Source organism: Lonchura striata, chromosome Z (genome assembly GCF_046129695.1).
Source record: "Lonchura striata isolate bLonStr1 chromosome Z, bLonStr1.mat, whole genome shotgun sequence".
Taxonomy (NCBI): Eukaryota; Metazoa; Chordata; class Aves; order Passeriformes; family Estrildidae; genus Lonchura; species Lonchura striata.
This window is the reverse complement of record NC_134642.1, coordinates 76,472,092-76,488,552: the sequence shown is the minus strand read 5'-3', so window position 1 is coordinate 76,488,552 and position 16,461 is coordinate 76,472,092. Positions and strand designations below refer to the sequence as shown.

At 36.5% G+C, this 16,461-nt stretch overlaps 1 long non-coding RNA gene across 2 annotated transcripts; it reads right to left on the bottom strand.

Moving 5' to 3' along the window:
- Nucleotides 1–12,087: 12,087 nt before the first annotated feature.
- Nucleotides 12,088–15,414, bottom strand: LOC110477857 (uncharacterized). 2 transcript variants are annotated; one of them, XR_013341669.1, is made up of 2 exons: nt 15,281–15,414; nt 12,088–12,319 (listed from the first exon to the last, which is right to left on the bottom strand). It is a non-coding gene; the product is annotated as an uncharacterized LOC110477857 (long non-coding RNA). The 2 variants fall into 2 exon arrangements; XR_002466665.2 differs by lacking the exon at nt 15,281–15,414 and adding an exon at nt 14,116–14,784.
- Nucleotides 15,415–16,461: the final 1,047 nt, after the last annotated feature.

The following is a 16,461-nucleotide window of genomic DNA, read 5'->3' as shown; positions in this document are numbered from 1 at the left end:
AAACTCAGTCTTTAAATGTCTTTTTTTTCTGGGGGTGGAGAGGGAGAGGGGGGAAGGGGGAGGGAAAGGGTGGCATACAGTGCTTGCAAAATCCACAATAAACATTCCTAATATGAATAGGTTTATACTGTATAAAATTATATAGCAGCAGGCTGTAACAATAAGTGCTATGACCATTTTGTTCTTACTTTTGAATTTATCTTTATAGGTTTAATATTGAACAAATTGAGCAAAATTATAAAAACTCCTGAAATGTACTTCAGAGCTTGGTCTGCAACCCATAATGGGAAAGTGAGACATTTTTCTTCATGAAATAAAATGGAGTAGCATCTTAAAATTAAAAAAAAAAACAAAACAGTCTTTCTTATGCCTAAAAACTCTGCTGAATCTGGCAGGGCCAGTCTCTTTAAGTATTAGAACAAAATTCAACAAAGACAAGCTATGAATTATAAGAAATGCCTTTCACCCTTACTTGCATTTCTGTTTTAAATTTGCATACCTTGATTTGAGTGAGGACATTTAGTGAGTTTTATTTCTGCTGCATATGTATTACATCGGGGATAAAATTACACTACGTGGATTAAACCAATAACACCCTTTATGAAACAGCAATCTGTTAGACTAGCACAACAGCAATCTGTTAGATTGTAATTTGCCCTTGCTATGCTCAATCTTTAAGATACAGTTCTTGGTTTCTTATGCTGCAGAGTCAGCTTTTCTGATCTCTTGCATGTAGGTTGTAGAGAACTTCTACTTCTTCTGGAAACCCAGAGGGAATTCAGTGAAGGCACTAGAAATTGTTGCTTTGGTTTTGCAAAATATGGAGTTCAATCCATAAAATGGAGTTTATCAAACTGTGGCTGAGAGGGGCAACCAGTTAACCAACTCTGCAAAGAAAAGACACCTACTAACACAAGGTGGGGAATTGAAGAAGTGGATTACAGAAACAGCATTTGCTGTCTAAGAGTAACTCACAAGACCAACACAGTCCTGTCTCTCCCATTTTAGAGGAAAACATACATTTAGCTTATCCTCTATAACTTATTAGACTTGTTGCATATTGTAAATTCTTTTATTTTGAAGGTTTTTTCCAACCCTTGACTTAATAGCATGTAAATGTTTGTGGTACAGTAGGTTTCCTAGTTCACTTTTCCCAGCAAAGGGTTTACACTTAACTGATGCTTTTCCATAAACTTATTCCTCTATTTTCCCACACTTGTTTCTCCCAAATCATTAAAATCCATTCCCTTCCCTTTCCTTTCCTGTGGTTCCTGCACTATATATCCCATAGGTAGACTTTTCCCAAAATGCTGTTGTGCATTCTGTAATATGTCCTGTTTCCCTTTGGCAGTGACCATGCAGTCTGAAAGGTGCTCTGGAATTGATTTTTCTTGAAGGGTTTCATGTCTGAACACTAAAGAATTTAATGCCTGGACAAAGCACCTGGGCCTCTCCTGAAACAGCTCTGGGAAAGACCAAAATGGGAGGCCTTTTTGTGTTCTTGGATTCCCATTTGTATTTGTGCCCCTGAACTCTTCTGGGCTCAGGAAGATGATGTGTTAATGAGTCCTGTGATGGGCCTAGAAATGGCAGTGCAGTGTGTTCTTGGGCTTCCACACCTGCTTTGTTTCTCCACACTCCTCTGTTTGTGCAGGTGAGGTTATATCACATAACATTATGACAATTAAACCTGGAGGGAACCACACTGCTCTCCTTGAAAGGCATTTGAAGACATCTGTTTCACTTTGTGAGACAGGATCTGCTCACGAAGAAGAGAATGCTGCTGCCAGGTGTCTTCTCAGGTGACTTGTAAGTCTATGTGCTGAGTCCTATAGACCCACTCCAAGGAAGGGAACTGAGCATCAAAGATGCTGCAGGTTTCAAGGTAACCGTACTCAGCTAGAGAAAAGTGTACCACCTGTCTATACTGTAGGCTCCCTCAGGCTCCATGCCTACCTCACAATTCCAAAGTAGGCATTGCTGACCAGCTGTGTCTTGATAACAAAATCATAGAATTGGGAAGAGTTCATGGCACTGTATGTCAGACAAAGATAACAAAACACCAGGCTGGAAGCCACATTCTCTTAGAATGCAGTTTGCAATATCTATGCTTCTCATTATGCCTGCCTCCCTCCTTCATTCCTTTTTGTGGATGACAAAGCAGGTAGAATATCAAAAATCAGGAAAGAAAGGAGTTGAGAATTCCACATACATTGATATGTATCTATACCTATCTATCTACAGTAATACATGTATATATGGGAAAGAATTTTTCAGCTCAGAGAGAAACCAAGAACTGTGAATGACTGAAAATACAGCTGGTACTTCTGGTATCAAAATAGAAAATGCTTCTCACACAGTGAAACTCTGGAAGAAACTAAAAGACATTTCTCAGAAGCAGAACTAGACTGTTAATTCATTGTAATTTCTGCATCCTGTGTTTTGGGGGCTTTTATATGATAATAGCAAAAAATTGAAAGTGAGCAGAAGATTCTAAACATAAGAAGAAGTACCATTTTGGAAACAATGACAGTGTGAACACCAGCAAAATGCTTCATCTTGCTATTTGAGTTATAGTTTTTACTGAAGAGCTGTCATTGTTGTTGCTGTTTGCATTTCTCAATGCACAAAAAATGGGCTTTGCAGACAGCCCTATTATCATAAGAATAATTAATTTAAATAAAACAGTTAGCACGTGTGCCCCTTAACTTTGACAATCTGTTCCATTTGAGCTAAAGAAATCAAAATGAAGACAAAACATAAAGGATTCATTCCTGGTAGTTCTGGTGGTTATTTCAATTACATTAAAATTTTCCAGATAAATGGGTCTTAAAAGTTTTCATCTAAGAGAAAGACAGTAAAAAAATAGATTTAATGAGTCCAAGCAGTCACAGTTATTTTTAAGGGCCTTTTCAAATAAACCTTGATTTGCTGTTGTTCCTCTGGTTTTAAAACTGTATCTTTCTGACTGCAGTGATAGATTATAGTGATAACCAAAGAAGACTAAACCAATCTTAGGTCACATTTATACTATCTGCATCTAGGAAAAACTATGAAGATTAGAAGCACTCCTTGGATAAATTGTTTTAAAACTTATTCTGACCATAGTGGAGGAAAAGTGTTCTAAAGGTTACAGCTTTCACTGCTGTCTCAGCAGCCAAGAGCCTAAAATTTGTAGACACAAAGTGGATTTCTTGGATGCCTGTGTATTTGATTGAATTTTGTATTTGACATTTTTGTCAAATGTTGTTTCACTTTTGTCAAGTGATTTCGTTTTTGAAGCAGACCAGGAAAGTTCAAAACATCAAGCTTAGGCAACAGGGGGTTTTGTTAGTTATATTCTTTGAATTAGAAAAATTAAAATCACACACATCGTAGAAATAGAAAAGAAGATAATGTAGTTCATGGGACTTCATGATCAGTGCTCTTAACAAACACAAATACATCCAGCTTTAATCCTGTTCCATTCTACTTTAAGTCCTCAAAATACTTTTTTATTCAGAATGACAGTCTTGCTTGCAATGTTATTCATAAAACTACTGATTATACAGGGATGAAATTTAGTATTTGCAACTAAAATAGCACAGAATTACTTTTATTTTTTATGGCTATTTTGTCCTTATTGTAATTACATGAGTGAGTGTTACTGAAAACCTGCTGTCAGAAATTCATGTAGGAGACAAATGAAGATGGAAGAAAAAAAATACCATGGAAAATTTATATAGACTCGCATTTCTACCAATGTTGTGAAGCTATCCTAAAGAAAGACTAACAATTCTGATTATTTCTGTTTTCTTCCTAGCGTAGAACAAGAGTTGTGGAAGGAGGGACAGATGTCTCCTGGCTGCCTTTTCCGTAGGATTCATAGTAATGTTTGCTCTTGCAAGTTTGTTCATAGGCTCATATGGTAGACTACAATCAACTCCAGATGCGATTTTTGGATTGTAACTTCCACATGGGTAACTGGGAGGTAGAGGAACGTGACTCTTACCAGGCCAGCCACTCAAGTCTGGTGTTGCTCGCTTTCCACACGCGCCCCGCGCCCCAGGCGCAGCCGCCCGTGGGTGGCCGGTGGTCAGCAACACACGCCGCTGCCCCTGGGTCTCTGCTGAGATTTCCAGGTAGCAGTGAGTTCCCTGTGACAGGGGCAGTGCTGCTCTGAGAGCACTGCTAGGACCCGAGACAAAGAGACAAAGAGAGGACACCTGTGTGCAGTTCGAAGAAAGTTGTATTGCTCGAACCCCGCAGGGACAAGTGACACCGGGCAGGTGTCTGGTTACAGTTTTCATAGGGGGTGTAGGTAAAAAGGTGAAGCCAATAGGGACAGTCTCCAGCCTGAATACATTACAGGTCAAATCCAATGGGAATAACTCAAGGAGGGGTGAAGGCTCCAGGGATTACAGAAAGAAAACTTTCTAACTTCAGATTCACAAAGCCTTTCACCTTTCGCGCACTACCACAGTCTGTTATTTCTTGGGCGAGTCTCCTCTGCATTAACAGGCAGAAATTGAAGTACCAATGTTCCCTTGCTATCCAGGGAAACAAAAACATATTAATTGTCAGACAGTATATCCCACGGAGAAGAAATTTCATTGCATATCAGGATGGAAAAAACATGCGGGCTGTGATACTTCAGCAATTTTAGATGGGGGAAAGATCTTATATGCTTAATACCTTTGGGAATGATCCAAGTAACATTGTCAGCATCTAAGTCACTTTTGGCATCAAAATTTGAATGGCTAAGCAGTAATACAAAACATTAAAGATATTGGATGCCTTCTAGTAAGCCTAAGAACCTGGGAGACCCTTACATTATTTTATTTTAATGATCTTTACCTTTCAGGTTATGATATGCATTGTGGCTATGCTTATGATATATAAGAAGTGACACTGGTTTAGATTTTGCCAGACACTTCAAGAAAAGACAGAATAATAACATGAAAAGGATCAGAAAATAATTTTGGCAAGGGAGTTCTTTGGGAATTCACTAAAATCTTACTCTTGATCTCACTCACACTGAATAAATCTTAATAGCTTTGAAATAAGTGATATTACATAGTCATCAGTCACAGCCAGCACCGCTTTACAAGGAGAAAGTACTGTTGTACAAATTTTATTTTCTTTCACGACAAGATTCCTGATCTTGTTGATCAGGAAACAGAAAGCAGTTGATGTAATCAACTAAGAGGCATCCCTAGGTTAGGGAGACACATGAAGCTTCTCTCAAAAAGTTGTTAAAAATCTGATCAAGGGAAAGCAGTTGATGTAATCATCTTTATGAATTTCAGTAAAGACTTTGTTATTGTCTCTCACAGTATCAAACCAATTTTATTTGCATTTAAGAGCTAAAGATAACTAAGTGAGAAATACTGGTCTTGTGGTAGAAGCTCTTCCTATTTACCAGCTATTCAGATGAACAATACTGTGGTAAGAATTATTTTTTTAAACAGTTGTATATTGGAAACAAAATATCTTAGTTACTTCATAAGTTCTTATTTAAAAAAAAAGAAAAAAATATTTGGAGATAATACAAAACTGTTATAAAAGCTCATTAACTACAAAGTATAGAAGAACTAGTGAAGCTTTAAAACTGGTAATTAAAATAGCTGTCACGTGTCTAATGCATTTCCTCAGTGTCTTTTAGGACCAAATCATGATAATGTATGCTGAACTTTTTCTTCTCTTTCATGAAAATTATTGCTAAAACTCCTATCTCAATATTCTGTCAAAATCCTTGTATGGTATTTGTACTTGGACGATAAAAGCAATAGTATGTTGTGTACTGAAAAATCACTGTGTGAATGTACAATACCTGAGCCATCACATTTAATGTTCTGCCTCATTAGAAGGCAATGCATAAAACATTAACTGACATGAAGAAACTCTGACTCTAGCATGTCACGTGTGTTTTAGAATCAGTATAATAAATAGCTCAGAGATGATGCAGAGCTGACTCAGTGATCTGTGGGACTGGGGTATATTACACTTGCCAATCTGGAATATGTATTTTGGAGGAGTGTGTTTTCCAAGGCATTCTTAGGGCTTTTTAGCTGCTTTCCCATACAATGAAAGAACCTAGCTTTGTTCATCTTTTAGATTGTTGTATCCTGACTGCAAAGGTCATGTCTACACATGCTTTTTAGTCCAGCTGGTACATCTAAATGTTGAAATTCATTGTAAATAAAGTGATTGCTTTTTCTTCATAGCCTTCTGCACAACAAGGGATGCAAACTGCTACAAGATTTTCCAATGTTGTCCAGCTCTTTGATCCTTTCAATCTGCTTATCTGTTTGGACTTGGGAGTTCTTAGTAAAATTGTAGTAATGCAAGTGAAGTTTTTACTAGGAGGAAGTTTCACTAGCTTTCACTTGCTTGATTCTCTGTTCCCTTTCTTATTTTTCCTTTAACACAAAAATTATCGCAAGTTCATAATGCTTGGAAATTCTACACCAGCACAAGAGGTACAACAATTTCATTTATCAGCTGCCACAGAATGGACTTCTCATTTTAAAACTCTTTGTATATAATTAATCTGTTCTACTTCTGTAAGGAAATCAAGGAGACTTTCAGCAATTTACCTGTGAACATAGAAAACAGAAGAATATAATGACCATTATATTACCTGTCTCCTGGAGAGATTTAAGGTATGATAAGGTATAAAGCGTAGAAATGCATGTTCCATGCCAGGACAGAGCTCCAAGCCAGGACAGAGCTCAAAAGAAATTGCTCAGAGACATCTATCTGATCACATTTCCAGTTATTTGACCCATAGGAGAACTGCCACAGCTACCACAGAGAAAGATGCTCTTTCCATTAACTCCCTGTCAAAACATTACTCAAGTAAAGGAGCAATACCAAATATTTATAGACTATTTACTCCACATTTAATTGTAGGGCAAAGATATTTATTCAAATTGCATTATTCTTAGATAGAAAACTTAAATAGAACTGGAAATGGAAATACCTATACCTGAAAATGGTACCACTACCCAGTGAGACAGCTTGTGAACATGAAAGAGCTGGGCTGAGAGACTCCAAAACAGATAATTCCCACTGTATGACTTTGTGAAGGTCTTGGATCAAACACCAAGGAAGGATTAAATGTGATACCTTCTACTGTGATACCTTCAAGACAGATTCCTTGCTCAGATGTAAAATTCACTAAGTTGAGTTCAAGTAACTAAATTCTCCATGGAAATTTGAGAGATACAGACATTCATAAATGTGTTCACAAAAACCAACACACTGACCACCAAAATTCTTAAAACTGATACCTGGAAATGCTGAAGAGATGGATGTGCTTAAATTCTCTTGTGAAAGAGACTTTGTCTCTTCTCTGTGTGCACATGCAGGTGTATGCATGTATGCACATACTCTATAGGAGTCCAAGAGCCTACTGAAATATATGCCAAGTAGGTACCCTGCACCTCCAAAAAGGGACAGGTATTTGAGAAAGAGTAATCATAGTATTAAAATAATTTAATATTAAATCAGGTGAGAGAAGCAAGAAATGTTTGTGTCCTGCATGGCTATTACCATTAAAACAGAAGTAACCCTGAGAATAGGCCTTGTGTACTCTTTGTTCTTGAGAGGACTTGTGAAAGGCTGTGTTAGGACATTCAGAATATCAATCCTCCTTTATTTGCAATCATCTTGTCTATTCCTCTCTTGTGTAAATCAAGAGTGATAATCTTTCTGTACTATAAAAGAAATAGTCTGATTTCATGTGCATCAATTTCAAGCCTAGCAGCATAAAACAAGAACTCAATTTTCAAATCCCAAAGCTTCCTCTCAGTCTCTATGGATTCTGCTTCCTTTGTATCTTCACACTGCAATCAAGGATTGGCAGTACTTATCTGAATTATAAATCAGACTTATTCAGTATAGCCAGCTGTAACAGCTTATCTGTATTTCTGTAATTAAGAAACTTTATTATCATTTCTTTGTGGATGCCAGCAGGTGCTCTACTCACTCTTCTTTGCAAGAACAGAGAATGCAGACATAAAAATTTTTAATAAAGTTTTCTTTAAAGAGGTATTTGTTAACTTTCTCTTCTTATTTTCCCTAGTCCTTCAGGCAGGTCAGGATGACAGATTGTTTATGCTGCCTTCATTTTCAAATCCATCTATTTTTGATCTTTGTTTTTTCACTTATTTAGACATTTGCAGTTCAGAGACTCCAGTTTAATATGGGAAAACTCTGTCCTGGAGAACATAAATCTGTATTACTGTTTCGTTTCAAATTCACTAAGCCATAATATAACTTTCTTAAACACCTTTTAATTCCATTAACTAAGATATAGAGATCATTAGTTTGGTTAGTTATTTAATTTCCCCCTTGACTTTATTTCATCTCTTAAATATTTAAATACTGTGTAATGACAAATTTCAATTTTTCTCTCAGCCTTACTAGTTAGATCAATGTGTGCATTAAAGAAAAAGATCTCTGCCACATGCATTCCTGGGAAGAATTTCCCCAGCTGTTGGAATTATTTTTTTATGTCTTAGCTGCTTAATCATTCCATCAATTCCTTCTTCAAAAATAGATTCCATTCTGAAATCCTAATTCCCTTTCCTGAATTCTTAAGAGACCAAAATAAATGAAAAGTGCCTGGTGAAACACATATAAGGTGTGTTGAATTCCAACTCTGCTCAATATTAAATCAATAAACTTTGCTGATAAGCCATTTTGGGTCAGCTATGAATTGAATCAGGAATTTAAAAGACTATTGTATAATTAATTTAAATTTAATATAATTAAAGGGAAATATGTAAGCAATAGGAAATATAGCATCAAATGGCAACAGGTGCAGATGGGTTCTGAAATAAAAGAAGTTGCTAAAGTAAGGATTTCAGCTAAACCTCTATAGCTAGATAGGGAAAAGGAGGAGTTTAGAGAAGTTTCAAGAAGAAACTTGTTATTTATCAAACAGAAAGGGAAGAATTAAAACAGAAGTAGATATTTCTCTTGTAAGTATTTATGAATGAGGATGATTTGATATCACAGTGATATGAAGTTCAGTTATTCTTAGGGACTATGCTTTATTGTGAAAGGAATAAAAAATATTTATTTAATTATTGGACTGGAGCAATTAGCACCTAAGTTTTCTTAAAGAGAATTATAAAATCTCAAAAAAGAATAACAAGATTATGCCAACTATATAGAAACAAAACAAAACAACAACAAAAAACCCACACACACAGAAAAAAAGGGCACAAACTCACAAACAAACAAAAAACACTAAAGCAGATATGCTAAATAACAAAGGACTAGAGAGATCCACACAAATAATAAGATCTTGCAATAATAATTTAGTAAACAGTTTGAAATATAAAAATTTAATTCTTATATGGAAAATGCATCTTTTCAAATCAGAGAAATTTTATTCTTTGCTGAAATAACAGTTTTAATGAAGATTGGCAAAGATATGTACTTGGATGTTGTTGTACTTTTAAGTTATTTAATAATGTAAACACACTGACTGAAAGTTACAAATATAATAAAACAAATAAAGCAAATGTTCTATAAAATCTACCTGATGGATTTGTTTTGAGTTATATCTTAGCAGCTAAAGTACACACAAATAATAATTGTTCTGCTGTCAACATTCATGAAAGCAAAATATAGAAAGAATTTTACCCTGAGGGTGAAATTATGAGACTGTTTTTAAAAACACTGTCATGGTTTAGGAATGGAAGTCCCAAACGTAGTTGTCCCAACAAGACTCCAAACCTACTGCAAAAAATTAACTCTGTCATGGGCAGATCCAGGACAAAAGGTAATGGAAAATTGGATAGACCATGGAAGAGAAATTCAAAATAGGTTTGAGAACTATGAAGTCACTATAATATAAATGTGATACCTTCTCTCCCTTCACAAGTTTTGTTGGAATTATTCTTTTCAGATAACTCCTCTTTCATCTACAGCCACAAAGGTTTGGTTAAACCTGCCCTTACTAAGCTGAAAATTCTCCTTAGGCAAACTCCTTTCCATGCAAACTTATACTAATATTTACTTGAGTACATGCCTTGCTACTCCAGAAAAAACACTTTTGCACATGTCGTTGGAAAGATGAACTTTCAGAGAAGAGTCTGTAAGGAGTTAATCTATATATGTAGAATTGTTATATTAGAAATTTCCATCAATTTTTGTGACTGCAGTTATAAAATATAAAGAACTGTATGCAAGGAGAAAAGACAGTGTTTGAGATGAAAAGAATCTTAAAAAGGTGTTTGAAGAACTCTGTACTCAGGGAACTTTATATGAATCCTTGACCATGGCATACTTTTAGCACTAAATACAGCATAATTCAGATAGATGTTTCTATCCTTTTTCTAAATTTGAAGATAGTAAAGGAGTGCTCACTTGAGAACAAATGAGAAGAAAGAGCAATTTATCAAATGCTTTTTATGTAATATCCTCCCATCTGTAGTTACTTCAAGGTTCAGGAAGATTGATACGTGCAACTTACTTGTTTTAGAGGAACAGAAATCAAATATCATTTAGCTTTTCCAATAAAATATACGAAATAGAAAGCAGCATTGTAAGATGCCTTACAATGTTTTCATAACTCAGTGGTTTCAAATATGAAATAAACAGACAGGCCATTTTCTTCTCAGCTTGAATTTTTTTTCAGAGCCAGAACTAAGATGGATACTTCTATAAGACTGAACTCAGGAACATAATTTCAGTTCAGGCAGTCAGCAGCTTTTCCAACATTTTTCTGAATATATGATCTCCTACTAATGTCTCATCAACGCAAGCTCCATTTGTCCCTAAAACCTTTCTCTGTATTTCTGCACTTTGATTCTTACATATGTCTGAAAGTTACTACTGCCAAATACATGTCAGAGTTATGCACCCTTAGGCAGAGATGAGCAGTGTCCAGGGAATTCTGTCACTCTATTTCACTCTGGTGATACCCCCACCTGGGGTACTGGAAGGCATCCCTGACCATGATGGGATGGCTGCAACTAGGTCATCTTTAGCATCCCTTTCAACCCAGGCCATTCTATATATTCCTGAGGAAAAACCTTGTAAATCACAAACCCTGGTGGGGGAAAAATTGAAATAATAATTAGTGATAACAAAAGGATGTCAATTTCTGCATAAGGCTTAAACAAGTCTTCTCTAAAAAGTCGAGCAGTTAAAACAATGGTAGATAAACATCAAGCCGATTACATTTTAGTGACAAGTGTAACTACAATATGATATTGGTTACAACACAGTATTAAGGTGGTTATATTTCTATTGATGTATTTTCTTTTATGTGCATTCTGTGGTTTCATCTTTCCCAAAACAAAGAAAGAGTTGTAAACTAAAAAAAAAGTATTCTTTATATTCATGGGTCAGTTGCACAGTGCTTGCTGCACCCTGATTTATACCATTTGAGGAAGCAATGCAGAATTTCATAATTGGTTGGTGATTTGCTACAGGTTCAGCCATGTCCAAGCATTTCTACTTGCAAGCATAGAGTCACTTTTTATCTCTAGCATTCTTGCTCTGAATGCTCATGTTAACCAGCAGGCTTGTCTTAAAATCACCTTTTAGTGCTGTAGCCTGCCTCTATATCAGTTGCTTGATTAGATATATATGAAAACTGCAGAATTATGAATGCTATAATTAACACAGTTTATGGTTTTACTGTTCTTAGATCCTGATGTATTTTACTAAAAGCAAACGCTGGGTTTTTTGTTATTTGCAGGTTTGCATAAAGTAAGTTTTGCACTTCTACTTCCTCATTTTAGAAAGAGTTTGCCATAAAAGGCAAAAAAAAATTAAAACAGGTGGGAAATAGGCAGTGGTTCTGAGAAGACTTTAAGATGCTGTATATTTCTCTGTAATTAAGTTTCCCTCTCTAGATATTTCCCTATGGTGCCTCAATAATCTTTACCCCAATACTGCCAATTTTTGCACATTCCATCTCTTTTTGACATCAGCCAGTTTTATTTCCTGACTTTTTTAGTTTCTGTGTTGACACACATCATTCTACCACAATTAAGTTACAAATGTCCTTTGTAGAAAAGAAAAAGCATAATTCCTTTGTCCCAGTTTTGGAGACAGGAGTGTGACAAGAACACACAGATGTTCATGCAGCAACAGCCAAGGTTTATTGTTGGGCACCCCTTTTTATAGGGGCCTCAAACTTACCACGCTTACAAACATGTCTGGACAAGGGTCTTTACTCCACCTAGCTCACTGGCCAAAAAACATTTGAAAACTGGAATATGGCCTAAATCTTGCAAATGTGTGAGGAAAACCGTACAATGAAAGTTTATTTATTAATTTTTTTTCCATCCTCCAGTAAACAAGAAAAATCCTGTGGAAAGAAAAAAGGAGATACAGTCACTAATAATATAATGATGTGTGTAGAGAATTAAAATAAATTGCTGAGAAAATCTGTACTTTCTCAAAAATTTAAGCACTTGATCTTTTGTTGTAAATTCACTATTCTAACTGCTTGATAGGCAATGAGAACATACACAAACCATGAAAGAACCTATCAAGGGTCAGAGGACTTCTGTTTGAAATACTGCCATTATAAATATCATCAATCAATTCTCCACTAGGTGATCAAATATATTATTGTAAAAAGTTTATATTTAAAATTTAAGATTTAAAATAGCAAGTGTATAAAACGAGACCATTGATATTCTTAGTAAGTGAAAGCCAGCAGAAAAACTCCCAAACTTCTGATCATGAAGACTAAAAGCACCACCTTATGGCAACAGTGAGGATTACTTGAAATAGACATTAAGGAATTAATGTAAGAATTCATGTCTCTGTCTTAAACAGAGACTCATAGCAAACAAGAACCTTCAAGCAAATTCATTTCTTTTTGACAATATTAAAACATTATCTTGTAAAAACTGAATTTTTACTTCAGTATAAAGCAAAGAATAATGTTTAACATATGTAACTAAAATTTTTGATGCTGCATACTACCATTAAATATGTAACAAATTTTAAGCTGAGTAAGTGTTAACATATGTAACTAAAATTTTTGCTATTGCATACTACCATTAAATATGTAACAAATTTTAAGCTGAGTAAGTGTTCCTCTTTTTCATACACTGAAACATCTAGCCTTCTGAATGTTTGTGGAGCAGCACACCTAATCAAAGTGGTTAGCAAGTTCTTCATGTGTTGCAAATTTTTATTTAAGTACACCTACTTCAGATTAAGCCAGAACTCTATGATCTGTCAAGACTCACTTAGTACTACTAAGTACGTAATTCTTTGACACGAACAGGGTGTTGTGTCTGCCTGCACACTTTGAACAGGGAATGGCTTTGCAGTGGCCTGGTCTAGTTACCTGATTCTTCCAGACAAACTGGAATTCCATTATAACTTAAATGCTTCAAGCTAAACAGAGACATTAGACATCAAGTTAAATCCAGCTGACCTCCATGGAAATTAGGCACATAAATAAGTGTTTTGGTAACTTGATTTTTTTTATATAAGCATCAAAATTATTGCTTAGTGAGAACATTGCAAGGCAAAGCTGTGAGTAGTGCAGCTATTCTGGAGGTAAATATTTAACCTTGTAAGTAAACTGTATCTCCTCTTAGCACACTGTGTTGTCAATGTAGAAGAATCTATCTCCATTAGAGCTCCTTAAAAGAGAATTAAATACATTGTAATGACATATAACCATCATGTCTAGACTGCTCCTTCACATCGAATGTAGCTTTTGAATGAAAATATTATCTGCCACCTGCCTGTGATATCTACGTAAAATAAGCTAACATAGATGCATTCACCTTATAAAAAGTAATCTGTCATAAACATGGGCCAATGACCAGTACATGCCTGAATGACGATGTGTAGGTCAGCCAGACATTATTTTCAAGGGTTTATTTAGGCTACATATTTCAAGAGTATGCACAAAACATTCCTACATCAAAAATCACCAATATCTCTTCACTCACACTAATAAACCACAGAGGGACCACCAAATCAAGATTTAAAGAGGTGTGAAGAAGGCATGATTTAAGGTAAAATTTACAGGCTTTGCTTTAAGTTTGGCAAGCCCTTTCTGGGTCTCTTTTCACTACCAACTCATCAGCTCCTCTCTCATCTACCTTGGCTTTTTAAGGTCTACTTCTCATTTACCTTCTAGGCCACACACATCTCACTGAGGCAGCATGCTGCTATGACTGACAAGGTGGAGGTAGATAAGGTAGAGAGCTTCTACCAAGCAGGATTTTGAGAGACATCTAGTAAAGCACGGGAGAGGCAGCCACTCAATCTGCAGCAAAAAAAAATGGGCAGAAAAAAGAATGACTAAGCTGCTGTCTGAAGGGTTTTGAGCTGGCAGTTTTTGAGCCTACATCCACCATTGTTAAAAAATTAAGGTATACAGGCTGATCCCCTCAACTTCAGTACCCATAAATTTCTGGGTGCAAGAAGTTGCATTCCTGAGCTAGTTTTTGGAGCTGGCACGCTATTCAATTCAGCAGCCTCCATTTTCTAGGCTTTTCTTCTAGTCTTGAAAGAGGCAACACTAATCTCAAAAGGCTGAGTTTCAAATCCCAGTTCTGAATAGCAGTTCAATACTGCAGTTAAAGTAGTTACAAAAAAGATGTGTGGCACCACCTGAAATATTTAGTGTAAGTGTCACAAAATTCAGGACACATATCATGCAAGCCCATAGGTAAGAATCCAGTGACTAATACATGGAGCCTGCAGTCGCAATCAAAAGAACAGTGAGGTCACAGCAGTGTCTCAACAGAACTGTTTCAGTCACACCTCACATGAAGATACTGGCTGTAAACATTGATGTTTATCATATAAGTACTTTAGCTGTTGTCTCCTGAGATAAGTTGGCGTCTGTTCTAAACATGGGACATCAACTACAACATTGTCAACACCATTACCTTACTACTATTATTCCAGTGGCTAACATAGCTCCAATTCTAATCATCAATGCTATTGGAAATAGTGGGTCCTTAAATTCTGCCAGGTGACCATGAACTGAGCCCCCAGGCATTCTTATGCACACATGAGGGATAGGAAACCCAGAGCCTGGTGTCTGGCAGGTTGATTTTGATTCTGGATAGTGATTGTGCTTGGGAGACCATTTTGTAGGAAGGATATGTCTCCTTGTCAGCACTTGTCAGCACTTACTACACAACAGAAGAGCTCCCTTGTTGAAAGAGGAAGGAAGACAGAGAGGAAGGAGGAAAGAACGAAGAAGGCAAGACATGGAAATGTTTATAGTCCAGCAAAATGCAATCATTTGGTTCATATAGTCATTAACAGCACCTCTGAATGATACCTGTGCAAGAAGGTTCACCTTTCCATTCTTTTCATGATTCCTCAAATGCCTCTTCATATTCCATTGCAGTGCATTTCATTTCATATTCCTTTAAGTGATCTGGACACAGCCTCTCGTCCTTGAGAAGCTGACAGCAGAAGAACATAAAATACAGCATTTACAAGTCACAGACAGAAAGAAACCAAATGCCTTTCTATGACAGAAAACCTGTATGTTGTAACATGCAACTACTTCGTTGCTAAAAGTGCCAAAAGTGTACTTAAATGTACAATAAAAGGCGACAAAATATGTTAGCAGCATTTCATTCATGTTCCACTGATAGTTGTTTGTACCTGAAGGGTACTGCCTTCTCATGTTAGTAGGAGTAGTTCACAGAGCTTGCCTGCTTTGACCAAATCCTTCTTCACAGCAGCTTCACAGAATGGCTAGAGGGGCCCATTTTGGGGTTACTCTGGGGCTGATAAGGAAGAAGCCTGGCTGATTACAGTTCAGCTTGGGAGTTGCTGCTGAAGAGAAGCCAGGCTGACTGACAACAGATAGTCCAAATAAATAAAAAAAAGAGGGTTGGGCTAGCAGCCATCTCAGCCAGAGCTAGTGGTAGAGTGTCAGGTAGCATATTGCAGAAGGAACATTTCGCTGTTTGGCAGTAGCCCCAACAAAGTGGGCACTTGGCTTTGGCTGGTAACATGAGTTAGATGGATGCTCTTTCTGTGATGACAGGATACCTGCTGCCACACATCTGTGTCAGATATATCACTGACATTATTTGGAAATATCCTCAGGAGAAAAGCCTGTGAACTTCTGTTTTTGCCATTGTTGGTAACAGAACTTCTGAGATTCAGGCAATGCAGGCTAAATGTTGAACCTTCTCCTGTATTTCTGCAACAGGCAAGGGAAAATCTCATCTTCTTCCCACAATCAACAACACTCCTGTGAAAATCTTGCTGGAGCCAGTTTATTCTGTAAACTTCACGATGATGGAAGTAACTAGAAAATATTACTTTACCATGCTAGTTAAGATTTATAACACATCTATTTCATCCATATGAGCTCTTAGTGAGATTAAATAACAACTTAGGAACTAGATTCCTGATTACTAGCTAGGAAGAAAAGAGACATACTTGGAAGACTTGCTGCAGAATTTTTAAAGGGATATTGTCTTTCAGTGTATGGGCACAGAG